A 14,954-nucleotide genomic window follows, 5' to 3' on the forward strand; every position below is an offset into this window, starting at 1 on the left:
TGGGAATAATATTTTCGCATGTCTCTAACTTTATAGGCTATAGCACCTCAATTTCTTTGCAAGTGCATCAAGATCCTAATAATTTATCGACAAGTCATATATAGATTTTTCAGGCATGCATGTATGATGTAATGAACAAAGATATATATATATATATATATATATATATAATGTAACGTACAAAGAATTATGAACATATATATGCTCCAATAGTTAATAGATATGAATATTTGGATTCACCGTGTCAGTGATGGTCATAGTGAGAGCCTGGCAATTTTATAAAATCAAAACCAAATTTATGACCATGTTTTCTTCCTGCTAGAGAAAGAGTTGTTGTGATGCGAAGAACAAGAAAGAAAGTAATATATAGAGATGTAGCATTGAGGGAATTGTTGAAAACATTATAGGCCAGGATACAACCAGAATATCTAATATATAAAACTTGGTCAATTCTCTCCAGTTGAGTAACACATTAACATTGAAAAAAGCGCTACTTATCTCCATAAAATATTAATAAAATAAAAATTTAATCAAATTTAAAGCAAACACATTAAAACATATTAAAAAACATAAATAAATATTAATATATATTTATATTAGAATGAAATTCAAATTGAATTTAAATATTTAAAATTTATAAATATTATAAAATACAAATTTTTTAAATACACCATTTTTTTTTTAATTATTTTAAACTTAATTTTCAAACTAAAAATATAAGTAAGTTTTAATGCAAGTGAAAAAAATATGAAACTGATTAAGTAAAGAAGTTTCAAATAATCTTATATAATACTCCAACTAATAAAATTATAAAACACAAAGAATATTTAATAAACAATTAAAAAAATAAAAGTTATTAAAATATAATAGCAAAAAGAAAGGTATCCACATAAAAATGCCATATATAGTTTGTTTAAAAAAGAATAAAAAATGAAATTAATAAAATATATATAACTAAGAAAATCAAAATGGTAAATTAAAGAAAGTAACAAATATTATATTAGTAAGATTTACAAAAATAAAAAGAATATAAAGATCGAAGAACAGATAAATATTTTTCTCTGATATTTAATATATATTTTTAAGTTACCTATTATGTTTTCATACAAAAATTAAAATAATAGATTTTTAGTCTTTTATTATTTTGGGAGAAAAATTAGACTATTTGACACAACTGGTGTAGAAGATATTACAAATAATATCATCAAAAAGAAATCAAAGAAAATATAAATATTTTAAACAAAATAACATTAATAGTAAACATAAAATTCAATACAAATTATTTAAAATATAAATTAAAACAACATCCGCTCATATGCGCGGATTCTCTCCTAATATTACTAAAGAAAGAAGAAAATTACTAAGGAAATATGAGGGAATTGTTGAAAAAGTAGCATAGCCATTTTGCAAAACTATTTTATGAAATTAGTTTTAGTGCAGATTTTCAATCGGTGTAAGTTGTCAATTGGTTTATGTATTTTTTTATAATTAAAAAATACTAATTTATGGCCATGTCAAAATCTTATCCGAAAAAATTGAAGAAAATCTGCAAATTTTCAAGTATAGATTTTAAATTGTTTCGTAGATTTCGTATCACATTAGGTGTATTAGTTCTACCAGCATATATTTATGACTTCTGTTACAAAAAAAATATATTCATCACTCGTGTAATTGATTCATTATTGATAAATTGTTGTCTAGTGAATAGATTCGACGGTTACATTTACTCGGTGACTTTTTCCGCCTTAAGTTAGGCCTTGAAATGCTGTACAAATAAATAAATTAGTTGTTCACAGTTCTTCAATTAGTTGCTTGAGAACGGCCAAGTCAGGAATAATACTCAGGATATTTGTAAAAATGATTCTATTTAAACAATATTAAGATGTAATTCGATATTTGAATCGAATACCCCTATTTGAAACAATAAATCAACATGCAAACCAAATCAATCATGAATGTTTGTTCGTTATTGCATAATAGCTAAAAAAGCTCAAAAATAAACATGACCATTGTATATTAAAATAGCAAATAGGCCCGGCATTTAATTATTGTTTTTTGGTTAACAATTTCATTTGTTCAAGTGTGGAAGCAAATTAAAGCAAATGACCATTGTAAGATACTCTTCAAGCTTCTTATTTCTCTTCCCTAGATTTAGTAAAACTTGAAGAAACCAAGTCCTACTTCTGTTCTCTGCATCAACTTGAAAAAAAAGCATGACGGCCGTTTCTACTCTCTTGAAGATTTTAAGTTGCATGCACCACCCAGAATATGTTTTAACCGGGATCGCTCTCTTCTCTGTTTTATGGTACATTTGGCTTTACGCCAACTCCAAACGGCAGCCTCATCCGTTGCCGCCAGGACCTTGGGGTCTTCCTGTAGTCGGAAACCTTTCATTCCTCAAACCGGAGCTTCACACCTACTTCCAAGAGCTGGCTAAAAAGCACGGTCCCATTTTCAAACTCTGGCTGGGCGCCAAGCTTGCAATCGTGGTCACTTCTTCTGAGGTGGCCAGAGAGATTCTCCGAACCAATGACCTCATCTTGCAAACCATGATGTCACCGTGGTGGGTCTAATGGCCATGTACGGTGGTATTGATATCGCCTCGTTACCGTATGGACCAAGTGGCGGATGCTGAGGAAACTATGTGTTAATAAGATACTGAGCAATGCCAGGCTGGATGCCTCCGTTGGTCTACGTCGTGGAGAGACCCGGCGAACCGTTAGGTATTTGGCAGATCAGGCTCGGGTTGGGTCGCCTGTTAACCTGGAAGAACAAATGTTTTCGATGATATTGAACATTGTGACGCAGATGTTGTGGGGCACTACGGTTGAAGAAGAAGAGAGGGAGATTGTCGGAGCTGAGTTTTTAGAATTAGTGACAGAGATGAGCGAACATGTTCTAGGGCCTTCACATGTTCTAGGGCCTTCACATGTTGGCAAAGTTTGTTTTAGTTTCCTGTCTCTTTAGTATTTGCATCTTTTTAGTTTCCTCATTTGGTTTTATTTTCTGATTTGCTTAACGTAACGTTCTTCCTTTTCCAAGTCCTACGTGTCTTGAGTGTGTTTTTATAAAGCATCCCCATATCTTTAGCCTCAGTTCGTAGAAACCGATATGTCATTACTGTAATTATTTAAAAACTACAAAACTGTAAGAATTGACACACATATAAAAGAGACCAGTGTAACACATCAAGACTCACATTTGTTTTATGTGATTTATTAAAGGGTGTCTGCAAAAAGAAGAGAGTATCCTCACTTGCCTTTGAATTGTGGATTTTTAACAGAAGAAATTGTCTGACTTTTCCTATCAACTAACAAACCCCAAGTTGTATATTGGTTCTGCCTTCAACATTTAACGATTAAATGAAAAAGTATCAAAATTGTGCCAGGGTAAGAATTGAACATAATGCTACCTATCTCTTACCAAATCAAATACGCAAGCGGAAACTTATAAAACTTATGGGGTCAACTGACCTCATTCTCCTCGAATAGCTCCGCTGTTGGTCGTATCTCAAAAATCTGAATACTATTACTCATGCTTAACAATCATATTTATTTGGGGCTAGACCTTGATTTAAGCTAAGTTAGAGATGAAGTTTTTTCTTGTTTCTGAAAATTGAATCTAAAGTGTTGTCTAGGTATTGAACACATGATGAGTATGGTTATGTAGATTTCTGAATTATATGGTTTGAAAGCTATGCGCTATAAGTAAGTGTTGCCGGCACTATTTGCCGGAGTAGTGAAAATTATCCTGAAGAAGATATTTTCATGATCTTAGTGATCCAGTGTTGCCTAGAATGCTGTTTGAAGCGGCACAAAGACAGACAAAATTCGTCGGAAAGAATCATTTCTACATATTTCCGATGGATTTAACTGTCAGAAAATTGGCTGTTTTCTTGTAGAGGAAGTAGCTATAAATCATCAAGTAATTCTCTTGTCTGTTTTGTGTTTGGTTTATTTATAGACATTGGTGGGCATGACTGCTATGTCTAGGCTCTGTTTATAAATAAACATCCTGAAATACATGGGTTCAAGTCTTTAGATTAGGACAGGTATCTCGTGATACCGATAGAGACATGATCGACAAAAAGGGAGGATTTCTACAACACGAAAATAGCTGTAAAATTCCTATAATCCTTTTGTTTTTGTATCTCGATCTGAGCATACGGCAAGAAACTGTTCATCCTTATTAAACTAGATCATGTTTACCGAACTCCAATTTATATTAATCAAACAAACGCGTGACAATCACCTTATTTGAGCACGACCATGCATTTATCAGTATCAAATCTTCGATAGGCCTAAATTCTTATTACATTCATATAACTATCTTGTAGAGTTCTCATAGCAGGTAATAACACCATATTTGTACCCATTTTCATTAGTGTTTTCTTATGCTATTTTAAAGGTTTTAGTTTCCAGTGCTTTCATCATGTTTTTCCCATATTTGTAGTTTTAAGACTATTTTCAGGTTACTTAGGCAAAAATAATGCAAATTGAAAAAAAAAATCTATTTTTTGTCAATTTCGGACCGCCAGAAGTTCCACATCGATGAAGACATTCTCACCGTCTGATCAAGCTCAAATTTGGACACAGCCTAGAGGAGACATCCATATTTCTAATGCAATTAAATTGGACGAAATCCAAAGGTTGGATCATAAGTTATTTCCAATTTACTGAAGACATGTTCTGCAGTCTCGCGAAAGAAGCAAGCGAAGGAATGAAGTTTGACATCATAAGCCAACGACCGGGGTCAAGGAGCTCATGACCGCGGTGAACACTATCTTGAACGCGCCTCAGAGCCTCCACCTATGGTGAACCCACATTTACCAGCCCTGGAGAGACTTCATTCTGCGACAAGCCCATTTTCGGCCCAATGGCCCATTTTCAAGCCCAACTCATTCTCTTTTCAAAGAAGCCCTAAGGACGACCAGAAAGACTTGGAGACCTATGAATATGCATTTTAGAAGACCTAATTCGGATGTGCTCCTTTCCTCTTGTTAGGGAGGCACCCAACTTTTGTTTCTTAGGTTTAGGTTAGGGAGATAAAGATTCTTCTCTTGAACCCTTGTTATTTCTTTTCATCTATCTATTCAGTTTATGCTATATATTTCTATGCTTGTGATTTCTTTAATCATGTCAGAGTAGTTTAGTTGTTAGGTTAAAGGGATCCATCGAAGGGGGTTCCATATTCGATTAGGATTGCTGTTTTCTTAGCCGTATTCTAGATCTCATCTCTTCTAAGCTGTTCTTAATGCATGTAGTTAAACTCGCAATCTAACTACTGAACCTAGGATTGATCAGAGCCACGAGAGTTCTCTATCAGATCATCTGTACCTAGATTTAGAAGAACATAGTCGCTATAGGAGTCGAAAGCTACCTATAGAGAAGATGTGAGCAAACAAATTGCATGATCTTATTCACGGCATGAGAGCGAAAGTTAATTGTCGAGTTTAAGTGATTAGTTGGTTAAGGTGACGAGATTTGGTTAGCCATACATGTTGCTATTCTAGTTCAATGCAAATACTGGAAATAGATTAAGACATTCGTCTAGAGACTAGTCGGAAGATGCTTACCCCATCGATTAGGATAAACCAAAGAAGTCTGTGTCGCCCCCTATGAGTTTTAGAACCCTAGCATGAATCGAATATCCCCTAAGATATCCCTGTCAGCCCAGCATTCGTTTTATTAAAGCTTTTAGTCTTGTTTTATTTTGCATTTTTACTATTTCAGTGACACACAAACCCCACAAAAAACCTCCATTGGTCTTTGACTTCGATTACTAATCCAGTTTGAGGTTTTTGCGGGAAATACAACTTTCCCTGTGGATTGACACCTTAAGTACTCAATGCACTACTGTGCACTTGCAGACACTAGGGTTTAAAAATTTAAAACTTCATTTGCGACCCTTCAACCCTAGCACATCAAGTTTTGGCGCCGTTACCGGGAAGAGATTCGTTCTTGCTTCTGCCAAACTTTATTTGTTGGTAAACCCAACTCTTAGACACCTTTTTCTTTTATTTATTTTTGTTTTGTTTTTCTTTGTTTCAGATTTTTGGAACATGTATTCGCCTTGGGAGCAAGATGAGATCATTGGGCGAGGGTGTTATAACCCATGTGCTGCTCAATACTCTCATTCATACGCCTACAGTGAATCAGACTATATGGATTATAACTCTCATCCGAACCATCACTGCCGAGATGAAGTGCAGAATGATAAGAACCATCAATTAAGTATACAATAAAATCAATTAAGTCCCAAACTTAATCGACTCGTTGCTATGATGAATCAGCAAGCTGCTGAAGAAATAGACAGTATTCTTCAAGAGCTCAATGAATCCATGCCTAAAGATGAAGGGTGTTGGGTAGTTCATGAATTAGATGGAGAACCCTCCATCAAGTCGATTAAGTCCCAAGCTTAATCGACTTGTTGCTATGATGAATCAGCAAGCTGCTGAAGAAATAGACAGTATTCTTCAAGAGCTCAATGAATCCATGCCTAAAGATGAAGGGTGTCGGGTAGTTCATGAATTAGATGGAAAACCCTCCATCAAATTTGTTAAGAAGAGTATGACCAATGTAAGTCTCTTGGATCCTAATTCTAGCATCATCAAATCCAGTCACCAAGGAAGAAAATAACCTGTTTCTGTTCCCAGCAATGACCTCATCACTACCAAACCATTTGAGGGCCTCGAAGTAGATAAAGAGGATCACAATCCTCTTTTTCTTGACGAGCCAAAGCCTTTCTCTGCCTCAAGTCCTCACAAATTTGAGTGTGAGAAAAATCTCATGAAAGATGATATGCTAATGGTAAAGTCCCTGATTGAAGCTCCTGAAGAAGAGCAAGGAAAAGAAGTTCATGATCTTCTTTGTGATATCAAATCTGATGTAATTTAAATACCAAAGCTCACTGCAGAGTGAACAGGTATTTCGAAAATTCATCCATCCATGATTTATATTGATTATGGATATTTTTCCTGTGCAGCTTTATTAGGTTTCATATCTAACATATCTCTTCAAGTGGAGATGAGAAAAGATGCAAAGAGGACCTTGATCTTTGGAATTTCTACAAAGAACTCTCATTGCCTGACCATATGGTGGAGAAAGACCAGTTTTTGATCCTGGAGGAGCTACAAAGGATGTTCAAAACGTCCTATAAGAAGGTCCACCCTTAACACTTCATAAAAACATCAACCAAAGAAGTTCAATGTGCAACATGATTTCTTTTGATGCACACTTGATCTTTGCTTCTATTGGACGTGATGGAGACTTAAATGGAGCCAAAGTGAAGCATAGATGGCCCTCAAGACTTTTCCCTCAAGACTTGTCACAATGAGAAAGCATTGAAGATTCATATCCTGAAGAAGTTCCAAGACTAGTTTTTGATCCTAGAGGAGACAATTCTTTTGTAGGTATGTTTTCTTTTAGTTTTTCTTTCTTTTTCTATTAATGTTTTCTTTTCTCTTAGTTTCAGGATTCAAAAAAGAAAAAAGAAAAAAAAAAGTATTTTACCGCGGCCAGGAGGCCCTGACCCGCGGCCAGGAGGCCCTGACCCGCGGCCAGCCTCACCTGTACTGCGGCTGCGCACACATGACCCGCGGCCATACCACATCCATCCCACAGCCCAGTTCCCTGACCTGCAGTCGATCCAGCCATACCACAATCTCGATTCCCTGACCCGCAGCAGGATACAAATGGATACACTCGACTATTTCACTTCCACCTTGGCTAAATCATTCCCCATTCAGCCAAAATCACTTCCACCTCAACCATCATCCCCAAATGCATTCCACCATCATCCCCAAAATGCATTCCACCATCATCCCCAAAATGCATTCCACCATAATTTGCATCATCCATTGCATCCTGCATCCAGGTAAGTTCTCTTTTTCTTATCTTTTTCCATACATTCATATCTATTTCTCATCCTTGCCTGATTTATTTCATACTGGGGGCAGTGTGATTTAAGTCTGGGGAAGATTTCATCCCTTTCTAACCACCTTTTCTTTCACGAGTCTTTGCATTCTGTATTTTTTTTTTTCAAAATGTTTTCAAAGTATAAATACGTTTTGAGGGAATGATGAAAGAAATCTTTGATGAATACCCAATCTGTTTGCTTCTACACCATCTCTCTATGAAATGGATTCCTTGCTCTCACAGAAGTAGTGGCCTATCTTAAAGTCTTTGCAAGCTCTGACAATGGTGATTCCTTCAAGTAAACTTCGAACTACATCATTGAACTCATCAAGCCTTTCTTTGCTGATTTTGTTGGTGTAGTAGCTGCATTCTTCAGGTCTTTGAAGGTGAATTGCATAGACAACAGCTTCTGGTGAAGTTAGGTATCGGGCTCGCATAAAATACTTGTGGATGTCCTCCTTAGGCTCTTTACAGTATCTGAAAAAGACCTGCAAGCAACGGAGCTTCCAGACATCATCAAAGCTTAGATGAGCAGGAAGTGTCTTGACGAAGTTGTTGAACTCTATGAGTTTCTCCTTACTGATGTTGCTGGTGATCCATTCAACTTCTGGTGTACTGCTTCCTGAGGAGTATCCTGCGTCTAGGTCCTCTACAAATAAGCCATACTCTTCATCTTCAGAGTATTGTTCTTCATACTCATCTTCACAAGACAAAGCCATGTTGCAGGGTAATGGCTTGTCTTTGTCTTCAGATTTCTAAGTGCTGATAGAGTAAATCAGTTTCTGAAAAAGGGATCTAGCTACTCCAGAGGGCATACCAGACGAACAACTACTTGTATGGCCGGATGAGGCTGTTTTGGGACGTTCAGGCGGCTGGCCTTGACTGTAGGAGACGCGACCGTGGGGAACTGGCTGTGGACCGCGGGTAGGCTAAGCACGACCGCGGGTGGACACCTCTTGGCCGCGATCACAGGGGACACGACCGCGGGAGAGTGTTTCCGAGGTGAATTGCTGGAATTGCTTGCTGCTTTGCTTCCTGAATGATCTCCTGAGTCTTCTGGCTTAGTGTACTTCCTCTATGGGCTTAGGTCTTTAATGTGGAGTACTGAACTTTCCTCTCCAAGCCCTTGCATGATCTCCTCAACCTTTTCTTCAACTTCATCAAGAGCATAAACAACCTTATCTATGGTTGAGTCAAGCTCTTCAGTTTTGTCAATGACTTTGTATACCTTCTCTGAAACTTTAACCGTGAAATCATAAGACTCGTTCTTAGCTTCGTTGAGGGCTTTATCTACGTCGTCGAGCTTGAAGTCCAGGTCCATGATCTTGTTCTTAGCGTTGCGGAGCTCATGAGCGTGCTTTGCTTGTTCATCTTCCATGTTATCAAATCTATTTGCGATCATGGCTACATCTCTGGTTGCTCGTTCCTCTATCGATTTGACCTGGGAAGCAAGATCATCAATCTTCTCGTTGAAAAGCTTTGATATGCCATCAATCCGTTCGTTAAGAGCGGCTGTAATAACGGCTTGAGCTTCAATGAACTGCTTGATAGTGGCTTCAAGCTGCTCCAATCGATTACTGATCTGGACTTTCTCATCCTGCTGGAGGATTTTGTGAGATAGGCAATGCATAGGGGGTCTAGGGTTTACCACTGGAGGCGCGTAGGGGTTGTCCAAGAATGCTCTGTAGTTCGGATTTGAGTTCCGAACCGAGTTGAAGAGGTCGCATATGTATTGCTCTTCTCTGAGTCTAGTGGCTTGAGGAGTATTGTAAAATCTCCTTCATAGTAGGGATTTCAATTTATAGGGTCCATTGCTTGGGGAACTGAAACAAAAAGAATTAAAAAAATGGAAATAAACATAAAAAGGGTTCTAGAGTCGATTTACCAACCTTTCTTAGGGTTTTGCGGAAAAGGAAATGCGTGCCTTCCCGAGCAACGGCGCCAAAAACTTGATGTGGTCGTGTGTGAGGGTGTCAAGTTTTACCCTAAATGAAATCAATAAGCCGCAAGTGCACAGCTGATCAATTGTAGTACCTAGGGATCAAGTCCACAGGGAAAGAGGTTCTTTTCTGCAACAGCATTCGAAAGAAATGTGAAGCAAGGAAGTCTAGAACCAGACGATTTTTGTATGGGTTTTGGTGGTGTCTTCAAAACGTAAAAACTGACTTTAACGGAAAAATACGAGAATCAAAATGACCTAATAACTAAACCTAATGAAGTCGACTAAAAACAGGAAAACGGTTATGCGTAACTCCATTTTTTCTTAGAAGATTTTCGAAAACCTTGTTGATGGAATGCGATCCTCCGTCGCTTATCACAATTCTAGGAACTCAAAAACGTGGGAATATAACAGATTTAAACAGCTTCATGACAATTTATGCATCATTGGTGGGATTAGCGACTGCTTCAACCCACTTAGAGACGTAGTCTACAGCTACTAAGATGTATTGGTTCCCAAAAGAAGTAGAAAATGGTCCCATAAAATCTATTCCCCAGACATCAAAAATTTCGCCTTCGAGAATAAAATTTTGAGGCATCTCATTCCTTTTGCTTATGTTACCCATCCTTTGGCATTTATCGCATCGCGATATAAAAGCTTGAGTATCTTTGAACAAGGTAGACCACTTAAAACCTGCTTGTAAGATCTTTGAAGCGGTTTTGAATGTTGCGAAGTGTCCTGCGTAAGACGAGTCATGGCATCCAAATAAAATTCCTTCCATCTCTTCTTCAGCCATGCATCTTCGGAATAACCCATCAGCCCATCTCTTGTAGAGATAAGGTTCATCCCAAAAATAATGTCCTATATTTCGCAGAAATTTCTTCTTCCTATAACCAAAAAATTGTGGTGGTTCTACATCAGCTGCTAGGTAATTTTCTATGTGCCTAAACCATGAGGTATTGAAAGCATCTGACCTTTGCATGAGTTTATGTGGTGGTGCTGCATTGGCCGGAACTGCTTCTATTGCATAGATGTTTCTTCTGTCAAACTATCGTTTAAAGGCAATCTTTCTTCAACTCGAATTCGTGAAAGATGGTCTGCAACTCCATTATCTGCTCCTTTCCAATCTTGAATTTTGATGTCGAATTCTTGCAGTAGGAGGATCCATCTTATCAATCTCGGTTTAGTGTCTTTCTTAGACATTAAGTACTTAATAGACGCATGAATCAGTATGAACTATAACCTTAGATCCTACAAGATAAGAACGGAATTTCTCAAATGCAAATACGACAGCTAGAAGTTCTTTCTCTGTTGTTGCATAATTTCTTTGAGCTTCATCTAGAGTTCTGCTTGCATAGTAGATTACGTGCAGTTTCTTATATTTTCGTTGGCGAAGCACTGCTCCGACTGCATAGTCACTTACATCGCACATGATTTCAAATGGGAGTTCCCAATCACGTGCTTGCACGACTGGAGCGGAAACAAGGGCTTTTTAGATCTTATGAAACGCGGCTAAGCACTCATCATCGAACTTGAAGTTTGTTTCCTTGCAAAGCAAACGCGTAAGACGTCTAGCTATTTGAGAAAAATATTTTATAAAGCGCCTATAGAATCCTGCGTGTCCTAAGAAACTACGAATTCCTTTTACGTGTGTAGGGGGTTGTAGGCTTGTCATGACTTCAATTTTTGCTTTATCAACTTCAATTCTTTTTCCCAAAATTCTGTGCCAAAGCACGATTTCGTCTCGTACCATGAAGTGACATTTTTCCTGATTTAATACTAAGTGATTATCTTTACATCTTTGCAGAACTTCACCAAGGCTGGCTAGGTATTTTTCAAAAGAAGATCCATAGACGGAGAAGTCATCCATGAATACTTCCATGAAATCTTCGATAAAGTCTGTGAAGATCGACATCATGCATCGCTGGAAGGTAGCAGGTGCATTACACAATCCAAAAAGAATTCGTCGATAAGCGAACATGTCATATGGACAGGTAAATGTCTTTTTTTTTTCTTGATCCTTCAGCCGAATAGGAATTTGGAAAAATCCGGAGTATCCATCAAAGAAGAAATAGTAGGGGTGATTAGCTAACCTTTCTAGCATTTGATCTATGAAGGGAAATGGAAAATGATCTTTCCTAGTTGTTGAGTTCAGTTTCCAGTAATCGATGCACATATAATGTCCAGTTACTGTTCTTGTGGCGATCATCTCATCTTTATCGTTTTTAATGACAGTGACTCATCCTTTCTTCGGACAACATGAACTGGGCTAACCCAAGTGCTATCTGAGATAGGAAATATTATTCAGGCTTCTAAAAGCTTCATAATCTCCTTCTTGACAACATTCATGAGATTAGGGTTCAGTCTCCTTTGACTTTCGACTGAGTTTTTAGCATTATCCTCTAGACTAATCTTGTGCATACAAAGATCTGGAGAGATTCCAGGTATGTCATCAAGTGAATATCCTAAGGCTTTTCTATGCGTTCTCAACTCAGACAGCATTGTGGTTTCTTCTTCTGTCAAACCTGAGTTTATAATGACAAGATAAGTAGAATTTGGTCCAAGGAAAGCGTACTTAAGTCCGACGGGAAGAGGTTTAAGCTCGACTTTAGGGGCTTTAAGCTCACTCCAAGGATCATTTATTTCTACGACTCTGTCTTTAGGAGGTGTAGGAATGTTTGTTTGGTCCTTAAGAGTTAGATAGTTTAGAGGTTTCCTATAAGTTTCAGACTTATCTAGCATACGCGCACATTCACTCGAAATTTCTTTAAGGATATTGCGTTCATCTTTTGTGGTTGAAAGCGTGACACTTAAAGGGTCTTCAAGAATTAGATCTTCATAGACTTCCTCAATAATTCCATCGAGCTCATCAATCCAACAAATTTTGCCATTCAAAGTTGGTTTATCAGAACTTTTGTTCATGTCAAATTGCATAACTAGACCGGCTAGACGAAGGTCAATTTTTCCTTCAGGAACATTGATTATGGCTCCGTCTGTAGATAATAATGGTCGTCCAAGAATAAGGGGATCCTTAGGTTCTCTTTCTAGTTCTAGAACTACAAAATCAGTTTGTATGGAACATTTTTTGAATTCGACGGGAACATCTATTAAGATACCTACGAGTTGTCTAACAGAACGATCAGCTAATACTAAGAAAATTTTAGTGGGCTGAAAAGTGTGATTTCCTTACAGTTTTGCTACTGAAAGAGGCATCATGTTTATGCTAGATCCTAAATCACAGAGAGCACGCTCAAAAGCTACATTATTGATGGTGCAGGAAAGTACGAAGCTCCCATGATCGTCTTTCTTTTGAGGAATCCAGCTTTGCAGGATAGAACTACATTCATGGGTTATCATCATAACGCCTTATTCAAGAGTTAAATAAATTGTTAGAATACCCTTCATGTATTTCTTTAAAGCGGGAATCATAGCACAAGCTTCTACAAAAGGTAATCTCACATTTAATTGATCGATCAACTCTTTCAGCTTAGCTTTTTCTTTCTCTTTCTTAGGGGCTCTTAAAGCTCTAGGATAGGGTGGTTTAGGTTTGTATATACGAGTTGGTGGAGGGGGGGGGGGATCAGGTCTTCTCCGAGGATTTCTCGGGATGTATCTTCTCTTACTTCGCCTCCATCCTTCTCTCGTACCACTTCTTTTTCAATGTCTTCTATCGTGACTCTTTCTCTTTCTTTTTCCTTTTCCTTACCCTTTTCCTCATCTTTGGGATCTTTAGGAAATTCAGGCTCTTTGTAAGCTAGACTAATCCTAAGTGTGATAGCTTTCACATGATCGAAGGGGTCGGCTTCGCTTGAGCTTTCGAAAGAACTTTCACTTGGCTCCTCCTCGGAATTATCTATGTTCTTAGACTTATTTTTGATCATCAGGCTAAGGAGGGTAGAAAATTTATCATTTAAATCTTCTTGCATTTTTTTCATTTCAGAGCTAAGATCACTGATTTCCCTGGCTCTAGAATTCTTTTGTTTAGGTTTTCAGCTTCAGAAGAGGGAAAACTATGATAGGGAATGGAATTAGATTGAACAGCCCAGATTTTTTTGGAAGAGGGTTTCCCGTGGTCGTATGACTCGCGACCGTGGTGGAATAGGTCTTTGTCGCGGTCAGGGAAGTCACGACCATGGTGAAATCACGTTTTCTCGCGGTCCAAATGAATGGACCCACAGTGATCAGGCACGAAGGGAAATTCTTGAATTTGATAGACTTCTGCAGTGTTCATCATCTCTTGATCATAAGAATCTATTGGGTTGTTCCAACCGTCAAAGTTACACATAATGCGTACCTTGTTTGGCTGTTGCAATCCAAGTTGACTCATTATCTGATGGAGACACTTCATAACTTCCGAGATCTCTTCTTTCTTCTCAGGAAGTGCAGATTTGTTAAAGATTGCTTGATTACGGATGCTTCCTGCCAGGTTGTTGATGAAAACTCGAGCATCTTCTACGGATCTAGTTGAGAAGTCTCCATTACTTGCGGTGTCGAAAGAATGCTGCAATTCTTGAGTTACGCCTCGATACAAGATACCCATAAGGTATTCGTCGAAATAGCCGTGGTGTGGACAATCTCTCTGGTATTATCTAAATCTTTCCCAAGCATCAAAAAGATCTTCATCTTCTTTCTGTTTAAAAGTTCTTAACTTGTTCCTTAAGAGATTGGAACGAGTTCTAGTGTAAAAACGATTTAGGAAAGCCGTTCTACATGCTGCCCACGTTTTTAGTGAAGCAGGTTGCAAAGATTTTAGCCATTTGCTGGCATTGTCTCTCAAAGAGAATGGGAAAAAAGTACACTTGTGGTAATCCTCATTTGCTGTAATGGTTGCACATAATCCTTCGAACGTCTCGATATGGTCCATCGGGTGTTCATAAGAATAACCATAAAATTGATTTTGTTGAACTAAGTAGATGAAGGGTACCTTGATTTCGGTTTTACCATCCTCTGGTAAAGCTGGTTGAATAGGTCTTCGATCTCCCAAAAACTGTTCGAGTGAATCGAAACTTCCTATTAGCTCATCATCATCTTCACATCTTGCTGATCCAATCAGCTCATCATCATTATCGATCGGATCATCAAACTCATCATCAATCAGG

The 14,954-nt window shown here is 37.8% G+C and overlaps 1 non-coding gene and 1 pseudogene across 1 annotated transcript; both read left to right on the top strand.

The window, feature by feature from the left end:
* The first annotated feature begins 2,172 nt into the window (after positions 1–2,172).
* On the top strand, positions 2,173–2,969 carry LOC18020506 (annotated as a pseudogene).
* An 11,442-nt stretch (positions 2,970–14,411) lies between these two features.
* LOC112087654 lies at positions 14,412–14,519 on the top strand. The gene has a single exon (XR_002900200.1). It is a non-coding gene; the product is annotated as a small nucleolar RNA R71 (small nucleolar RNA).
* The last annotated feature ends 435 nt before the right edge of the window (positions 14,520–14,954 follow it).

Source organism: Eutrema salsugineum, unplaced genomic scaffold, assembly GCF_000478725.1.
Source record: "Eutrema salsugineum unplaced genomic scaffold, Eutsalg1_0 scaffold_17, whole genome shotgun sequence".
Lineage (NCBI taxonomy): Eukaryota > Viridiplantae > Streptophyta > Magnoliopsida > Brassicales > Brassicaceae > Eutrema > Eutrema salsugineum.